General features: G+C 33.5%; 1 long non-coding RNA gene across 1 annotated transcript; it reads left to right on the top strand.

The window, feature by feature from the left end:
* Positions 1 to 5,225: 5,225 nt before the first annotated feature.
* LOC132075064 (uncharacterized) lies at positions 5,226 to 16,865 on the top strand. The gene is made up of 3 exons (XR_009418708.1): positions 5,226 to 5,618; positions 8,514 to 8,625; positions 16,295 to 16,865. It is a non-coding gene; the product is annotated as an uncharacterized LOC132075064 (long non-coding RNA).
* Positions 16,866 to 17,787: the final 922 nt, after the last annotated feature.

Here is a 17,787-nt window from a genome sequence, read left to right on the forward strand (position 1 = left end):
TTAATATATCTTCTTTTTACTATTGATTAATTTATAAGTAACATCATTCATATCTATAACTCAAAGTAAATAAACATGTATAAATACAATACATCTGTTCATAGTTCTCTGAGGGGTCTTTTTAAAGAGTAATAACTATCTCCAGCTTTTAAAAGATTTAATGTCTGGCCAAAAAACTTTGGATGTTGACATATGGATGTTGGCACATCTTTTGTTATTACACCTACATTTTCCAGGTTCCATAAAACACTGCCATTCTCTACACACTTGCCCTGCATTCAATTCTGTCTTGAGGGAGAGGTGGGATTTTATAGCATTTATAACACAGCAAGGAATATGGATGAGAACTTTGACAGACAGATATATAAAAATATATATGTTTATAAACACACAAACAAAACAATATATTTATTTTGGTCATTTATTCATGAAAAAAATGACTTCACAAAGGAGTAATATAGAAAATATGCTTTCAAAACTAGTTGTCATTATGGAGTTCATTATTTAACATATTTTTTTGTTTCAGAATGGAGTATATTTACAGAAATATAGCTCGTATTTAACTTGAATATTGCCCCATACAGTAATTTTTTTTTTTAATACCCACTCATTAACTGATTTCCTATGAATGCTGCAACAAAGGAGTTCAGAAAAAAGATGTGAAGGGGAGAAAGATAATAGTCCCACACTCCAGTCCAGAAAAAATATATTGTATGTAGGAGTTAACATGTGCTACACATTATCAGTGTTGCTTTTGTCTAAGTTCAGAGCAGGAACTGCATTTCATACCTACTATATAGGATACAGAGCACAACCCTCTAATGCACATCTATGAAATGGTGGCTTGAACAGAATCCCCACACCATGGCTGTCTGGAATAGTAGGATTGCATTTCCACAGATTTAACTGTCGAAAGATATTCTCATTTTCTTTCAAGTATACTTTAAGGTTTTGATTTCTAGGGCAGATCAGCATACTTTTGACCCCTGTAGGGCACTGCCAGTCACAGGGACACTGGATTCAGCCTGCCTAAAGGTGGAAATTCTGCAGCACTTCAAGCCTTTTCCAGGGAAAATCTTGCTGTGTGTACTGGTATCTTAGGAGTGGCATTTAAATAAATGCAGACACAGCTAGAAGCTAGCAGAGTAAATAGGACTGGCAGGAAGAGGGAAATGTATGGAAAAATGCTCTGCTAGTCTATAGCCCAGCAGCATGTAGGGAGACTGAGAACAGCTCTAAATGCAGTTACTTACAGCTCAGCATCTCAGCTGTCAGAGCTATGGGTTTAGAGCTGCTGTGTGAGGAATTACATCTCAAAGGTCAGAGGTGAAGATGTTGATTGCAGTATATTGGGAGTATCTTTGTCCCAAAAGTAAAAATTATGGAAAAAAACCCCACAGTCCCTTTTTTCTTTTCTTCCTAACAGTGTATACTCTCTAAATTCCTAACATATATAGCTTTAATATGTAACAAGTTTATTTTACAACATATTTAAGAATCTCTTCTTGAAGATTACTATGCATCTCAACAGCCTTCTTAGCAACCCAGTCCAGTTTGCAGAATCCACAAGAATAAATACAGTTTCATTAGAGAGCTAAAGTCCTTCTGGTGTGCTTGAAATTAACTGCCAGAACTATTTCAGTGTATGAAACTGAGGTTATAATCAGCTTTCTTTCCCTGTTTTGAGAAATGTTAGCATTTTCTACAGAATATATTTTATCCAGTTCATAGAGAATCTTTGGAACCAAATATGCAAAACTCACAAGTTTTCAGCTAAAAAAAAGAGCAATGCCAGCTCAAATTTTTTGATTGAGATAAGAGAACAGGGTTTACCAAAGTGTTTTGATTTTACGTTTTTAACTGAAAATGGAAGATGTATTTGGAAAGCACCACCTAGACCACTTCTGTCTTCCAGAGACATTCTAAATTATCATCCACTAAAGAAATGATAAGGTATCACACTCCTGAAAAACTCTGGTGCAAAGTTTTTACACACTTGTAGGATTTTCTATTTATGCATAAGAGCTGCACAGCTGTGAATTTTAAGTTGAAGCACCAAATTACGCTGACTTTCCATAAACTATTTTCTAGTCTGTTGTGTTCTGATAGAGGCAATCAAACCAGATATCCTTTCTGGACAAAAGCCCAACCAGAACCGCATTGGCTGACAATAATTCACAGGTTTCCAGTGTACACTGTCTCCTACACACCAGTTTCACTAACAGCTTGGCATGCATTCAGTAGTGGCATCCTTTGAAGGGGCAGAGACTCATAGGAAAATTTTTGTGCTAGATTCTGTTTCCTGAAACTGCTTGGCTTAAGGGATCAGTGCACAGGCTTCCTGGAGTTTCCTTTAATTGTTTGTGGAGATCTGTGTCACAGCTACTGAACAAAACCTCTGTGAAACAGATAACTTTTATGGGCTTTGATTTATTTTGACATTTTATTTTATAATTTATATGCGTAACCAACCAATTAGATTTAACTCTGTTGTGACTAGTCTATGTGTAGTGACTTCCTAGACCAAATGTGACAGGCTGTCACTGCAGACAGCTACCAATCAGTTCTTTGGCAGATCCGTCAGTAGCACTTGTACTTTTGATACTGTGATTGTAGACATTATATCTGTACTGCAGTCATGAGTGAGTTCTGTTTCGTACTTAGTTTGGAGAAAAATTTATTGAGTTGTCAATGTTTTAATCTAAATGTACCATATTAATGTCAGCTCTATAAGGTGGGACTGGTGTTTAGAAAGAGCTATAATTTTTGGGAAAGCCTAATTTGCATAGTCAATATGCCATCAGAACAAGATGTTACTACTGCATCTTTCTTCAATGTGTTTAGAAAACAGTTTGCAGCAATCATACTAAGCAATAAGGGAAATCTTTCCTCTTGTTTGCTTAATCCCACTCTTTTTGCAATGGTCCTTTGGGTCTTGTGCACAGGGACCAAAATCCATGCTAAATAGCAGTGTAGAAGTGAAATAAAGGAGGAGGATTCAGATTTAGCCAGATGTAGGGAGGGATGCCATACAAAGATTTATGTAACTAATACCCACATATCTCCTCAGCTGACCATTTCATTATTCTTCTGCCAAGGCTTTAAGCTCCTGACATACAGCTGGATATTTCTAAATGTTTGAGATTATGTTTCAAACTGCAGCTTTGCAATCTTTTTGCAACTTTTTTCAGCTGCCTTCTCTCAGTGCAATATTGGTGGAATAAGTATGCCATCAACATTTTAAATTGCTTAAAAAAGAAAAGATAAAAAAAAAAAAAAACAACACAAAAAGAGGTAAAGGTTTCACCTCTTCAAAGAGCAGATGATTTCTGACTCATACCACCATGCCCCACTGACAATACTTCAATTGTTTGGAGAGGGTTTGGCCAGCCTTCTAAACAATGATAACCTACCTTTACTAGCATCGAGTAGGCCAGATGTGAATTGAAGTACCCACTAGAGATTACTGCCCTAATCTCTTTTCCCCTTGGATGATCTGCTATTAAAGCACTTAAGAATGGTTCTTGTCACCATAACTCACTGGCTTACTCTCAAGGACCTGTCATCGTCCCAGAGTTTCCAGCCAACTTTCCTCTTGAAAGAGAAAAATAGACGGAAATACCTGATTGAAGTTTAAATTCAGCCTGAAAGAGGTGACATAAATGTTATTTTTGTTTAGTTTTAAGAGTTGTCTACTTAAAGAAAAGAATATATCTCATAATTTTAAGCTCTTGTGAATGTGAACAAAATTCTGTTCAGACAAAATATGATTAATATGATCCTGTGTCTACTACATATGAAGAAAAAGTTTCCATTTACTCTAATGTCACAGGATTAGGTTTTATTTCTCATTGACCACCACTGATTTAAAGATAAATTCTGCCAACTTGACTAACAAGGAATTCATCCCTATGAAAAGTCAAACAAGTTTTATATAAGCTGCTAAGATAGAGCAGGTAGGTAGCAATAAACTCAATATTGCTGTTCATTACAACATCTAAAGAAGTTCTCCATGTTCCTATCACAGGACAGTGTCTACTTGGATAATTATTCCTATGCAGCATAATAGACCATGCTGCAAAGATCCCTGAAGTGATGCTATCCTGATCATATGTACATGATAAGAAACACATTTCTGCTAGTAATTTATATCTGTCTCTAAGCAAGTGTTTTTTTAACAATCTTTCAACAAAAATACACTCTCTCTGATTCTTTTATATATGTAGAGAGAGGTGTAAATATTATTTAATCTGTGAGTTTGGGTTAATTCTCCAGCATATTATATGGCTGTTATATTAAAACCACCTGTGCCTGATTAAAGAGTGGGAGAAATGGTGACCATCATCCTGGCAAAAACAATACATAGAGGACTAAAGATAAAAAAATTATATATATATATACTTATTCAGATGAGAAACGGGCAGAGAAATCCAGACAGTAGATATACAAATTAAACAGGAAGCATCTATTCAAAAGTGATTACATAAATTGCTTGCAGACAAACTGTTACACTCACAATTGAATATCAAAATGTTTAAGTAGGAAATATATTTGCGGTACACTATTAGCTAATTCAGAAACAGAAAAAGAAGATAAATTTAAATATTTAGTAAAAGTGGCTTACTACTATGTCATGATTTTGTTAATGCTTTTGCAAGCATATTTCCAGTTCTACTTTGTGATAGAGAGAAATCTTGCTCTGACAGGCTCTACTATAAAATGATTAGGACTTTCCTTCATTGTTATTGATGGTATTGAGTACTTTAAATTTTACCTATTAATGGAGACTTACTATGGGTTTTTATTTCCAGCTTCATGGTGTCATTACAGTGTAATGGCTTAAGGGGAAGAAAGTTAACATTGGAAGAAAAAAGGTTTGTTTCACGCACAGAATGATTAGGTTGGAAGAGACCTTAAAGGTTATCGAGTCCAACCCATGTGCTAACACCTCAACTAAACCATGGCACTGAGTGCCACACCCAATCTTTTCTTAAACATATCCAGGGATGGTGACTCCACCCCTTCCCCAGGCAACCCATTCCAGAACGTTTGGTTGTGGGTTTTTCTGACAGATAAAAAAAATAAAGGCTGAAAAAAATGAACAAGTTGTAATGATCTTGCTGAAAGAATATTTAATCAGAAATACTGTTTATTTTCTCTCCCCATAGACCTTTATTCTATTGGTTTTAGGTTCCACAAGTAACCAAATTGCCAAGAATGTAGAGGACCAGCCTTTCCAAAGAGTTCTCACCTTTCCAAACAGTTTTGAAAATTGGTAAGAGTCCTGAAGTGGTTATCTTCAGTGCATCAGTTCAGTGACAGTGTTTTGATGCATCATCTTTGATATTTCATGACAAGTTTATATATATGTATGTATATATATGTGTGTGTGTGTGTGTGTATCATAAAACTTGTTTTCTCTACCACAGATCCAGATATGAAAGTCTTTTGAGCAAGAACTGAAGAATGTAGGAGTTTCCAGTAGCAACAGGAGCAATTCCCTCTGTGCTGAAAACTTGTGCTTTCACTAGAACTGAATGTATCGTCTTCATACTCAATATCAAGAACATCCAAAAAAGCCCAAATTTACGTCACTACAAAATAGTGTGAAGCTGAATGTAAGTAGAACCAGTCTTTCTGAGAATAAAAGAAAACAAGATGTTAAAAGCTAATTTTTAATTAGTGACATACAGCTAAACAGTCTATTTATACTTGTTCCATGATATTTGACATTGGCTTCCTTGGACACAGGACATCTGGGTTAATATGTAGCCATAAGGATTGCTAAAAGAATCCTAATCTTTATGTCTAATTTGTCAGTTATGTTATTTGAGACTTAAACATTGCTTATATTATTCATCACAGGTATTGAAAATAATTGAAGTATTTCCAAGGAAGTCTTGAGAACCAAACACCAAATCTTGAGGACAGGGGAGAGTTTGCAAATTTCAGGGATGCAGCATAAAGCTAATGAGCAAGGGATTAACCATTTTAGAGTGCAGTACACCAGAGAGGGCAAGAAGTACAGGAGAAAGCAAAAGTCATTACATGTTAAGTATTGAACTAGTGAAAGTTGTCATATGATTTCTGAGAGAGATGCATCTGCCATATAGTTAAATCTGTGTGCTATTGTACATTACTCATGCAAATCTAAGTGGACATAAATAAAATTCCAAATTCTTTGTAAGACTCATTTCACAGAATTCTTTTTTTCCTAAGCTAAAATAGTCATATATTTTGTTAATCTCCTGTCATTAATGATTACTTCAGCACTCTGGATAACATTTAAAACCAGGCAGTTTATGAAATAGAAGTGGCATTACCTCTTATATGGGGATGAAAAAACCTCCACCAATGATTAATTAAAAAAAAAAGGTAAATGGGTAAACAATGCAAATACAATTATTTTACCCCAAGAAAATTCAACTAAGTAGAGAGAACTAATTGCTTAGAAATAATTCATATTTATATTGCTGTATGCCAGGTATTCCCTACAATCCTGAATCACACTTTGTATTAATTTTTTTGTGTTAGTCCAGCCTTGAAAAAAACCTATTTCAATTTTCCATGCTATATTCAAGTTTCATATTGAAAACAAATGTGAACCTTCTTTAGAATAACAACCTTATGTTACTTTTTCCATAAGCTTTTTTTTCCCTTTCCCCTTTTAAGTCTGCAATTCTTTCTGGCTGATTTTATTAAGTGTGTGAAAAGGTAGACAGGCTGCCCAGGTCTTGGAAATTAAAGTTCCCTAAGTAGCTCAGGTGCCTGCATGAAATCCGGAAGCGTGACAGCTAACAAAGAAACAACATGACAGAATCATCCCACGTACAGAGAAAAATTGAGGACATCTTCATCTACTGTTATCTCTGTACAGTGGATTTTGAAGCTTGTTTATTATGATGATAAAATCAGGGAAATTATTCTTAAAAGCTGGGCATTCTATTTTGCATACTGCAGAGAAAGGAAAAGTCTCACAATTCCTTTTATGGTAGTCAGCCGAACTCAGATCCTCGGCCTTTTGAGTTCAGTGTAAACTGTTGAAAGGCAAGTGATTTTATTTTATTTATTTTATTTTATTTTATTTTATTTTATTTTATTTTATTTTATTTTATTTTATTTTATTTTATTTTATTTTATTTTATTTTATTTTATTTTATTTTATTTTATTTATTTTATTATCATCCTTTGCCTTGTTATTTGTCTTAAATGATTCATACATTCTAATAGTGTTCACAAAAGTGAAAAATTACAAAATTGTATTTTATGAAAAATGAAAAACCCATATGCAACAGTTTAATAAATAAACAAAACCAAAAATATGTTCAAAAACATGAACAAGCTTCAAGAAAAAGTAAGTTTCTTATATTTTTTCTCTGACTTCTAAAAGTATTATTAGATCTTTTTCTCCATGTGTTTCACCACTTCCAGCCAGTATATATTTTCATTTTCAGATTGAGTCGTTCTGGCCTGAGACTGCCTCATTTGAATTGCAAGCTTCTGTAGAGACTTATTTACTTTTTTCCACCATTAGGTTTGATAAATGAAAGTGATTGAAATAATTCAGTTTCAAGTTGTGTAAAAGTTAGTCTGATGATTTACTTGACCTCCCAGTGCCATGCGTCATTTGAACGTCACTTGTTCAAGTGCAAGTCATTATTGCATGTGAACATACATACAAACACATAAGATTGATTCAAAATCACCAAATCCAGCAGAGAGATAGAGGTGCATTTTAGATGTCCTATGATCAGGGCCACAGGCCTGTTTGTGCTGGGATTCCAAAAAGGGTCATATCTTTATGTGGAGGAATCCCTTTTTCATTTAAATGAAAATGCATACTGATTCACCATGATTTATAATATTTAGTTCACAGCATGATCTGGACTGTAGACAACAAATCTCTGAAGTATGAATTCTAATTTAGCATTTGTGTACACACACACAAATATATATATATGCATATACACACATATTTTGGTAAGGCAACTGTCTATAAATACAGAGCTAAAACCACTTAGTGACAGCAATAGAGGCATAATAATGAAAAATGACCACTGTCTCAATGCATATTTCTTCATTACTCTGATTATTTCTGTCTGTTTTTTCTGCTTTAGCAGCTGGGCAATTTATATGTTCATCCCTAGTTTACAATCTCAAACCTCTCATACAGTGGATTTCATTGTCATTAATTTTGAATATTTGAATTGTAATATTTATGGGCTCCATCACTGAATTGTAGAGTTGTCACACATTTTATTATAATTTCTTTCACATATTCAGCTACTGAAACTTCTGAATGGTATTGAGAATTAGGATAATGGCAAAATAAAATAGTAATGCTACTATTTCATATGCCATTGTTCATCCCGCTAGAGCTTAAATATTTGAAATATTTCTTATTCAAAGAGGCTAAAGTGAGTTAGAAGAATATTGACTACCTCCCTTTCACAATCTTCTTTTTTATTAAAATAAAGATTAGCACCATCAGCTTTCTTTCTCTTTTTATCTAGGTGGACACGCTCTGAGGAATAGAGCACATCATCTTCACACAATCCTAATTTACAATATATGACAATGAAGATGTGTTTGATTCTTAGAATTACAGGAAATGTTCTTGTAACAGTAAGTGATTAATCCTCTGGTTTCCATTACAGTCTCTTACAGAAACAGAATTAAGTTTTATACATAATCATAAGAAGAGCTGCAGAATTGCCCCAAAGCTTCTCTGAAGTGCCATTATAAAAATTTCCAACAAAGTGGTGTCTGATTCCATTATGAAAGAAACATCACCAAAACTTTAATTATATGGTTTAAAGACAAGTTTTCTACAGTAAGGAGTGAATAAGACTCAATGTGTTTCTTCTTATGCATTATGTATTGTTCCATAAGGCTTATGCATAATGCATAAAGACATACCTATTCATATAGATACATACTAGTTTGAGAAAAGTGAAAAACAATAAAACTGTAAACACATGTTTTTCAAAAAACTTATCCAGATGCACTAACAAAAATTATTAAAAAAAAAAAGTACAGAATAAACACTTTGGTGATAAATACATCTCCATAAGACTTAGGCAGCCCACAGATTATGAATTTTTGAGGCACTTAACAATGGGGAAATTTTACGTATAGATGTTTAGGAATCAAATGAAAACTTCATGAACTAATGATGAGGCTAACAACAATCATAAATTCAGTTTCTATATGACTACAGATTTCACCAAAATTTCTAAAGAAACTTTTATAAAAGCTGCTAAAAACATGAAAGTCGCAAGTGGAATTGAGCAATGCACCTCTGGCAGGATAGCTATAATTTTGATTGAATATGTATTTACTTTTGTCTGAATCCAAATATTTATGTTAGAGAAATGTAAAACCAGTTCCTTTTGGCGTTTATGCAACAAACTGTACTGGAATTTTGAAACATTATATTTTTAAAGTCTTGTCAAGACAAACAGGGACAAGCAAAAGAAATATTCACATACCAGCTGGAGGAATGAGTCCTTTTCCTGCCTGAAAATCCACTTAAGACATGGGGGGGAGGCTCAAATCTCCCCTTTGCTTACGAGGTTATTTTCCCTTTATTAAGATGATCCTTAATTTGGGATTAAATATTTCAGAACTGAGAGTTGACCTCTCCTGATATTACTATTTGTTTTCAGGGAATGGACAAAATTTTTTGGAGGAAGAGAGAGAGTGAAGAATTTCATGGCCTAATAACTGACATTTTTGCCTTGAAGTCCATTTACTTTCTGTTATATTTTGTTAATTAATATAATGGAATTATATTCCATTACTTTTTTTGCCACTGGCATGTAGAGATATCAAGAAGTTAAGTGATTTGTACAGGCAGAGACAAAGCTTATGATAAACTCACAGCTAATAACAATCAATCTCATTCCTACGCATTAAGTGCAGGTAAAAGAACAGCCAAATTGCTTAGACAAATACTAAATAAAGGTCTCATGCACATTAGCCCAAAGCACTTATTAGAGAAAGTCTCAAAATAACATGTTTTTTTCCCCTTTACGAAAATGAAGATGCTATTGACAATAGAGATGCTTTTGAGTCAGGCTTTAAAAACATTTGATGTTTGCCATTATGTCCTGCAGCAATTAAAAAAAAATCATACCAGATCAGAACAAAAATTTGTGAGTGTTAGAATTTAAGTCTGAGATTTACTAAGATAAATCACTGACATTTAAAGTTTTTAAATTAGGTCAGCAATTTAGCAGCTTTAATATTGACTGGATGTTTCCTCACTGATTCTAAAGTGACTGTTATCACTCAAATATCAGTATCATACTGTTCTCTACATGGACTTGTATTTCCATCAAGTTAACTGTTGCATAAAACAAGCATTTTCAAAAATCCAAATGTTGATACATGAAATTTGCTTGCCAAAGTGTGCTACTAAGGTGATTATCACGAGATGGCACAAATTATTAGCACCAGTCTTGCTGACAGACCACTGGATTAGCACATCAGCTGCTGGTGAAGTTCTCTGGAGGGACTCAATAATAACGGCATGGCTGGATGTCTTTTTACAATATGCTCTCATCTATAAAGGAACTTCAAGAGCCTAAGTCCAAAAATGCAGGATGAAAATCTTTACTCCATAGTGATGCTGGAATCCTAAAAGAAACATACAGAGGCAAGCAACCTAGTCCTGAATGAGAGATAATACAGAGATTGAGAATTGAAGAAAAGAACAAATTATCTGTATTTGGTCTGCTAGCAAAATACTGCCAAGATATAGAGACACAAAACGCATATGATAGTTAAAACAAGAAACAAGGGTAACTGTCATTTCCTCAGAAAAAATTTTCATATCAACAAAGGCTCATGTTTTCTTATTAAAAAGCAGTTTGATGTGCACTGAAGAACTAGACACAATGCATGTGCAGCATGATTGCATAATGAAGGTCACCATGCTTTCCTCCGCAGTGACAGAACACTTTTTCTTCTGATCTTCCCAGAATTTAACTGCTGCAAAATAAATTAAATCTCTTCTTCATATGTAAAATTTACTTCCAGTAAAACTATGTGGAAGTGTCTGGAAAATAACTGGCAAAACATGATATATATGCTAAGTTTCAGTATCCATTTTCATTAGCAGCTGATGCACAGTGTAGTTGGAAAACAGGTTAGAATTACAAAATGGTGAAATTACATTTTTTCCAAGTCTGGAGTATTCAAACCTAGTCATGTAGTATGAAGCATGGAAAATGGTAGTGGAATTATGGAAAAATTATTAGTGGTTTATGTAAAATGATAGTGAAATTCAGGCATAAGATTTTGTCTAAATTCCCACCCTATATCTACTTTCCTTGCTTGGGATTAAATTAGGCAGAAATTTCCATTTCAGCATCAACAGTGAAGTTAGCATGATCAATTTATGCCATAAGAATAGAAATTCTCTCTCCTAAGGAAAAACTGTAAGCTTAATATTTTTATTTTTATAGAGGAAACCTTGCATGGAACTTAACATGCTGCTTTTGAGTTAGTTTAATGATGAAAGATTGAAGGCAAATTCTGAGATAAAAAATATTATATTAATTAAAATGAAAGGGAACTTTCGTTCTGAAAATATAGGCTTTTTTGGAGCTATATCTATATGGTCTCAGGTTTTTTTATTTGTACCATTAACTGACAGTAGATAGAAAGATATAGAAACATGACAGCAGGAATAATTTTTAAAAATACTTTTTAAAAGAAAAGAATTTTTTATAGTATTTCCCCAGACAATTCTACAACAAATTTATCAAATCTGTAAATCTTTTTGTTTTAACTTAAAGCAAGTAAAAATAGTAAATTAGTAAAAAGAGATAGCTTACTTTATTTGATTCAGTAGATGAAAATAATAAAAAAATCTTCCTCTTTATAAGAGGAATCCTCCATTATGAGAATATTTTTGTTGCCACTGTCACACTAAAGACTATGGATGGATAATCAAAAAACACCCAACAAAACCTAAACACAGGAAAATAAGGAAAAGTCACACTTATATGCAGAACATTCGATGAATATATGATTATTTAGTAGGTGAAGACTCAGGTTTTTAGTAAAAACATCTTACAGAGCTCATTAATAATATAAGAGAGAAAACAGCTGATGGATTCCTTTGAAACCTTATTAGAACAGGTCAACTCACTCTCCTGAACAAGGCTAGGAAATAGTCACCAGCTGAGTAAAGCTGAAGGCTGACATAATGATGGATGGTCAGATGGCCTCAGCACACAGTGAGTAACTTGTCCCCAAACAGTGGAACTAAGTTCCCAAGCATAAATATATTGACCCAGCCTGCAAGAGAAAAAGGAGAATAAGCCAGTTTAAATTGAAGGCCCTCACAATTACTTTTATTTTGTATATTCTCAGTGATTCTCTCCTTTGAGGAACAGGGAATGTCAATAATAGCAAGACCCATGAAGGTCTTCTGCAAATGTTTTTTTCCTTTTTCTGCCCTGAATGCATCAATGGCTATTTATATTGTATATAATTTTTTCTTATATGCAAAGTTTTCACAAAAAGCCATGATCAAACATCTATCAACTTTTGCAAGAGTTTTGTTCCAAATGTAGTCTTGAAGACCATGTGTTTTCTTCTGTCAGGAATACAATAATTTTGGAGAAAAATGTTTTTCATTAAAATTATAGAGTTCATATTATTTAGCACAATATTCCATTTGTGGGGAAGAGATAACTTGAAGGTGATTATTTTGGTAGTTCCAGAGCATGTTTTTCCATCTATCACTCCCACCTTACTAAGTTTTGAAACTTTTACTCAGTCCTCAACAAAAAGTACATGAAGGGTTCCAGTGTCATGGATAATCTGTTCTTTTTCATAGAAAAATATTAGGATGGATACAGAGGATGAGCTCTATTATTTGAGAAAAATGTAGTCTAAGTTATCAAGTTCTGCTTGCAATTTTGGGTCACCAAAAGCAACAACAGTATGGCCTACCTCTTTCCCAGATGAGGATCTGATGATACAAAAGATAACTTTGGGATTTGCAGGCAGGATTAGTGGAGCTGTGATGGAAAGAATCAGAGAAATTACTGTAGAACAGTTAAAGACAAGTAAAAATATCAAGTCGACTCTTGAAGTTATGTTGAGAGACACAGATGCCTAGAAAATAAGATTTAATTTATTCCTCTGCTCATAGCACATTTTGCTCTTCATTTTATTTTTCAAAACTAAAAAAAGATAAGCAACAAAGTTTTTTACAATCCTTTTTTTTGTTATATTTCTGAGAATTAGACTAACTCTGAAACAAAATCAAGATTTTGAAACCAAAACTTGAAATAAATTTACAGTTAAAAAAAGTCAACCTTATGTTTTTCTCTCACTTTTTCTTATCAAATTTCTTTTCCAAATCTAACTGATTCTGTTATTTGAACAGGATCCAGTCTGACCTTACACAAATGGGACTCTAGAATTTTACCCATATAAAGCACTGCAAGGTGTCACCTTTAAAGAAAATATTACTAAAAGAGTAACAATAGGCCTTAAGTGTTAAATACATGCATATGTTCATATGGCACAAGCATGCATACTATGACAGATGAATACTTTAGGAAAAATTAATTGAATCATTTTTCATGGTTATAGAACTATGTCTACATTATGGGGAAATTTGAACCTTTATTGTATTATCTGGAAAATATCTGTCATTGGAAGTTTTTCCAGGACTCGTGATGAAAGTTTAACAGAATCCTCCTACTTGTTTTACTGTATCAGATCAAAATATCTTTTTCTTTCAGTCTCCTTGAGCTCCTGATCTCTTTCTTCCCTCAGTCAACTACCGTTCCTTGTGACTTAGTGACAATTTTCACCACAGATTCCATTGTGTTTCCTCCTAATATTATATCCACTTGACTTCATCTTGCTAGTAGCCTTTTTGATACACTGAAGAGAGATAGAAATTGTGGCTCACCTTCATCTCAAAGGCTTCACTTGGAGCCATCATCAATATATATTCACAAAACAATAAAAAAAGAGTGAATCAGGCACTACTGAGTAGAGAAATTGGCAGCCAGAAGAGAGGATAAAGAGACTGGAATAAATTGGGTTTTGGGTGTTCTGTTTGTTTGGTTTTGTTGTTTTTGTCCTCTAAAAAAGCCCCTCTGGCAGCCCTGAATGGGATAAATGTTCATTAATTAGCATAGATGATGAGTTCTTGCTTTGGTGAAGGGAAATTCTACTCCTTTAATACAGGCTTGTGATGTTCCCTCCCTAAAGCTACAGCAGGGAATTTGGATTCATCAGCTGTAACTTGTGATGGAATGAAGAAGAGCCTCTTTTAAATGTTACAGAAGTATAAAGTAGTGAAGCTTTGTGGTACTTTAAAATCTGCTGAATATGTGTATTTTTATTTTATTTTATGGGACACAAGGGGAGAGAGTAATTATGATTGTAAGTGTCAACTATATGTCAGCTTATCTGCAACAACATCTCAGTCACAGATTTATAGGTGGTTCTCAGATCGTCCTGAGGTTCAAAATAGCTCTTTGTACTGTTAGAACCTTGAGATGTTGAAGGGTAATTCTCCAAAGTGAGGAAAAACTTATTAAAAAAAAAAAAGTTATTTTTCCCTTGTTAAGAGTACTTTTGAAAACCACCTCAAAACAACATTTAAATTTAGTAGCCTGAAAAAATATTGAGTTTTCTCAAAACATTTTCTGAAATGTAATTAATATATAGACATACTCAGCAGAGATTAGCATGATTAGCATGTAGTGCATATTTTAATTATATCAACCTGAAGCTACTGTTTATACTATGCACAAAAGGTTTTTTGTCTTCATTCCTGAGCACATTCTGGCCTGAATATCTTTCTTAGAATTATCTTCACGTCTTAAATTACTGTGGAGGAGTTGAATGCACTCAGCAAGATGTAGAACTCATATCCACTGCCCATGTTTTTAGTATGATACATATATTAAATCACATTAGTTTAGGAGCCAAAAGATACCTCTGATAGGTTTCTGCTAATGCAAGCTTGATTCCATGCCCAGGTTTTTCTTCAGTGAAGCAGTAAGCCACTGAACTTTGCTTGAACTCAGATTCACAGAACAGTGCAGTACATATTTGATGCAACTCATCCTGTTCATATTCAATTTTTTTTTTTATTCGTTAAAAAAAAAAGAATTCACTTACTACCCAGCTAAGCAAGAAAGACTGTGAAGACTGTGACTGGTTCTGTTATTTGCTCAAGAATCTGAACTCTATTAAGACATGATCCAGGAAAAACTATCTCACAAAATGCTACTCCAACCCTTAACATTTTTTCTACAAACTCTGAAAACCAAGAAAACAAAGACCTCTGAATTGGAAATTTTATATTTTGATCAAGAATAATGTTATTTCAATAGCAAGATGCATGACATTGGCAAGTGCTAAAAAACCCCCATATTATTTTGTCAAGTGTATTAAATTTGATCTCAACTTATTTATTTTAAAATACAATTTATTTCTATAGACCTTTTTCCCCCAAAAAAATCTGGATGTTGTTCTGCAGAAGATAAAATAATTTTTAAAAAAGCAGTTGTTCTAATAAGTAGCAACCTTACTCTGGAATTAACCAGTGAGCTCATATTCTAGTAGACTGTGCTGTGGGATGGACACAACAGACTTCTTATGCATGTTCAGATACCTTCACAAGAGTTATAAGTAGTTCAGCTCATTGAAAACAGGCTAAATGTATTTTTCAGCTTTAATTCGTGCCATTTCTTTCTTCAGAAGCTCATCTGCTTGAGTTGTACAGGATTTCCAAATGCCTGTTTTGTTTTGGTGTTAATTTCTGTGAAATGGTCTCCAGAATAACTTTCTACTCAAACACGGAAAATGTAGTCAGAAGCCATCCAGGGTCACTTCAGTAAAAAAGATGAGAATACTTGGATATTGGTCATCACTTTTGATCCTTATTTAAGAAACACAATTTCTTTACAGTTTATTTACTAAGGAAATTCAAAGTTCAAAACCAAATACAGTCTAGGGTCTTCTACGCGCTTTAAATTATGTGAGTGAACAATAAAAGAATATGATTTAAATAGGTAAATCCACAAAGGAAGATACTAAAAAAAGGCATTGGTGCGCTGACACTTGAGGGAAGGGAAGGGAAGGGAAGTAGGAAAGAAGGTAATTCAGAGCTGATTCAGTCTCAAAGGCAGACAGCTCTGCTGGAAAAACACAGTGTGTCTCCTGAAGTAGAGCTAAATAAGGACTTAACAGACATTTGCAGTTATTTATACTTGTTCAAAATTATGCTTTCTATCATAATTTACAGGATAAGAAGCCAGATTTTGCCCTCATGAGACAGAAGATTTTAGCAGAAAAACACAACGCACAAAATTTATTTCTATTCTACAAATACTGAATTTGCCTTCATGAGCTAGTTGTAGTGGGGCTGAGGTCTTCTGATGAAGCTAAAAATGAATCTGTGTTAATATCTGTTTTATGGCTTTGTAAGTCAAATCTGAACAGAAAGTAAAATAATTCTTTTTATCCTATCTTATTTTTAGGCCTCTTAATTATATCTGTAAATACACTCATATAAAATACCATATTCATCTAATTTTCACCATCCTTTCAGATTAATTAGGTTATTCTGTTTCTTTTTAATTGAGATATATGACTTTATTCTGACTAATATGAACTGCTAAGCATACTTGTTAGCAAACTGATCAATGTAGAGTAAAATAAAAATAATTAGCTACTTAATATTGGTAGCGTAATTGTAATTCAAATAAATTAAATTCACCGTTATTTTAATTCAAAAAATCCCCTAGAATGATTATTTTTTTTATATTTGTACAATCTACAGTGGAAAATGTAAATATTCTAAGTCATACATTAAATTTGAGGATATGTGGAAATTTTCTGTAAATACTTTTGTATTTTGAATAAAAAGAATTAATTATATACTTTGGGCTTTTTTTGTTTGTTTTTGGGTTTTTTCTGATTCAGTATGGTTCAGAATGTTTTAGAAGTCTTTTAAATATTATTAGTTTTGGACTTGACATTGGTTGTTATGCTGATCAGATAGGAAGAGAATTGACCTAAAGGCAAGGTGTAACAAAAAAGCCAGCAAAATTTCATTGTAGTGGAGAAGAAAATACCTGTAGCTTCTATGGCATTTTTACTTAAAGACATGTCATGTGCAACTACTTTCCAAAGAGGAAAAAATCTTCTTTGTGTTTGTAAAATAAAAGTGCAAAACATCCAATGACAACACTTTTTGTGGAGCCAGATATCCCCAGAAATATTTTGATTGCTGACTTTTGTACATAATAACAGTTATCATGATAATGTTATAATAGAAGCTACCTCAATATTGGAGGTAGTTGTTACCACGCGTAGCACAAGGCAATTCTTTTTTTAAAGAAAAAAAAAACAAACCCCACCATTTTCTTTTATTTTTTTTTTTTAATCCTATTCTCCTGATGAATTCTTTGGTTTTGATTTTTGAATTTCACCTACAGGTGAGCTGTTTTCAGCAGCTATTGTTGGTGGACAATGGTTTTAAGGCCTCTAAATTCAAATGCTCCATAATTCTTTTGCAGTGAATGGTGAAAGCACATATTTGGTTATGTAACGTTGATTTGGACAACAATGGAGAACTGGTAGTTTATCTTCACCCAGAGCTGATAAGCAGCTTAAGGTGTGCTAGCAGTTTTGACCAGAAGAATCACAAGACTTTGATGAGGCTTTTACATGTATAGACTAATATGCTTTGGTAAGGTAGAGGAAGCATTGTACAACAGTTAAGCAGGAAACTGA

This window comes from Ammospiza nelsoni, chromosome 6 (genome assembly GCF_027579445.1).
Source record: "Ammospiza nelsoni isolate bAmmNel1 chromosome 6, bAmmNel1.pri, whole genome shotgun sequence".
Taxonomy (NCBI): domain Eukaryota; kingdom Metazoa; phylum Chordata; class Aves; order Passeriformes; family Passerellidae; genus Ammospiza; species Ammospiza nelsoni.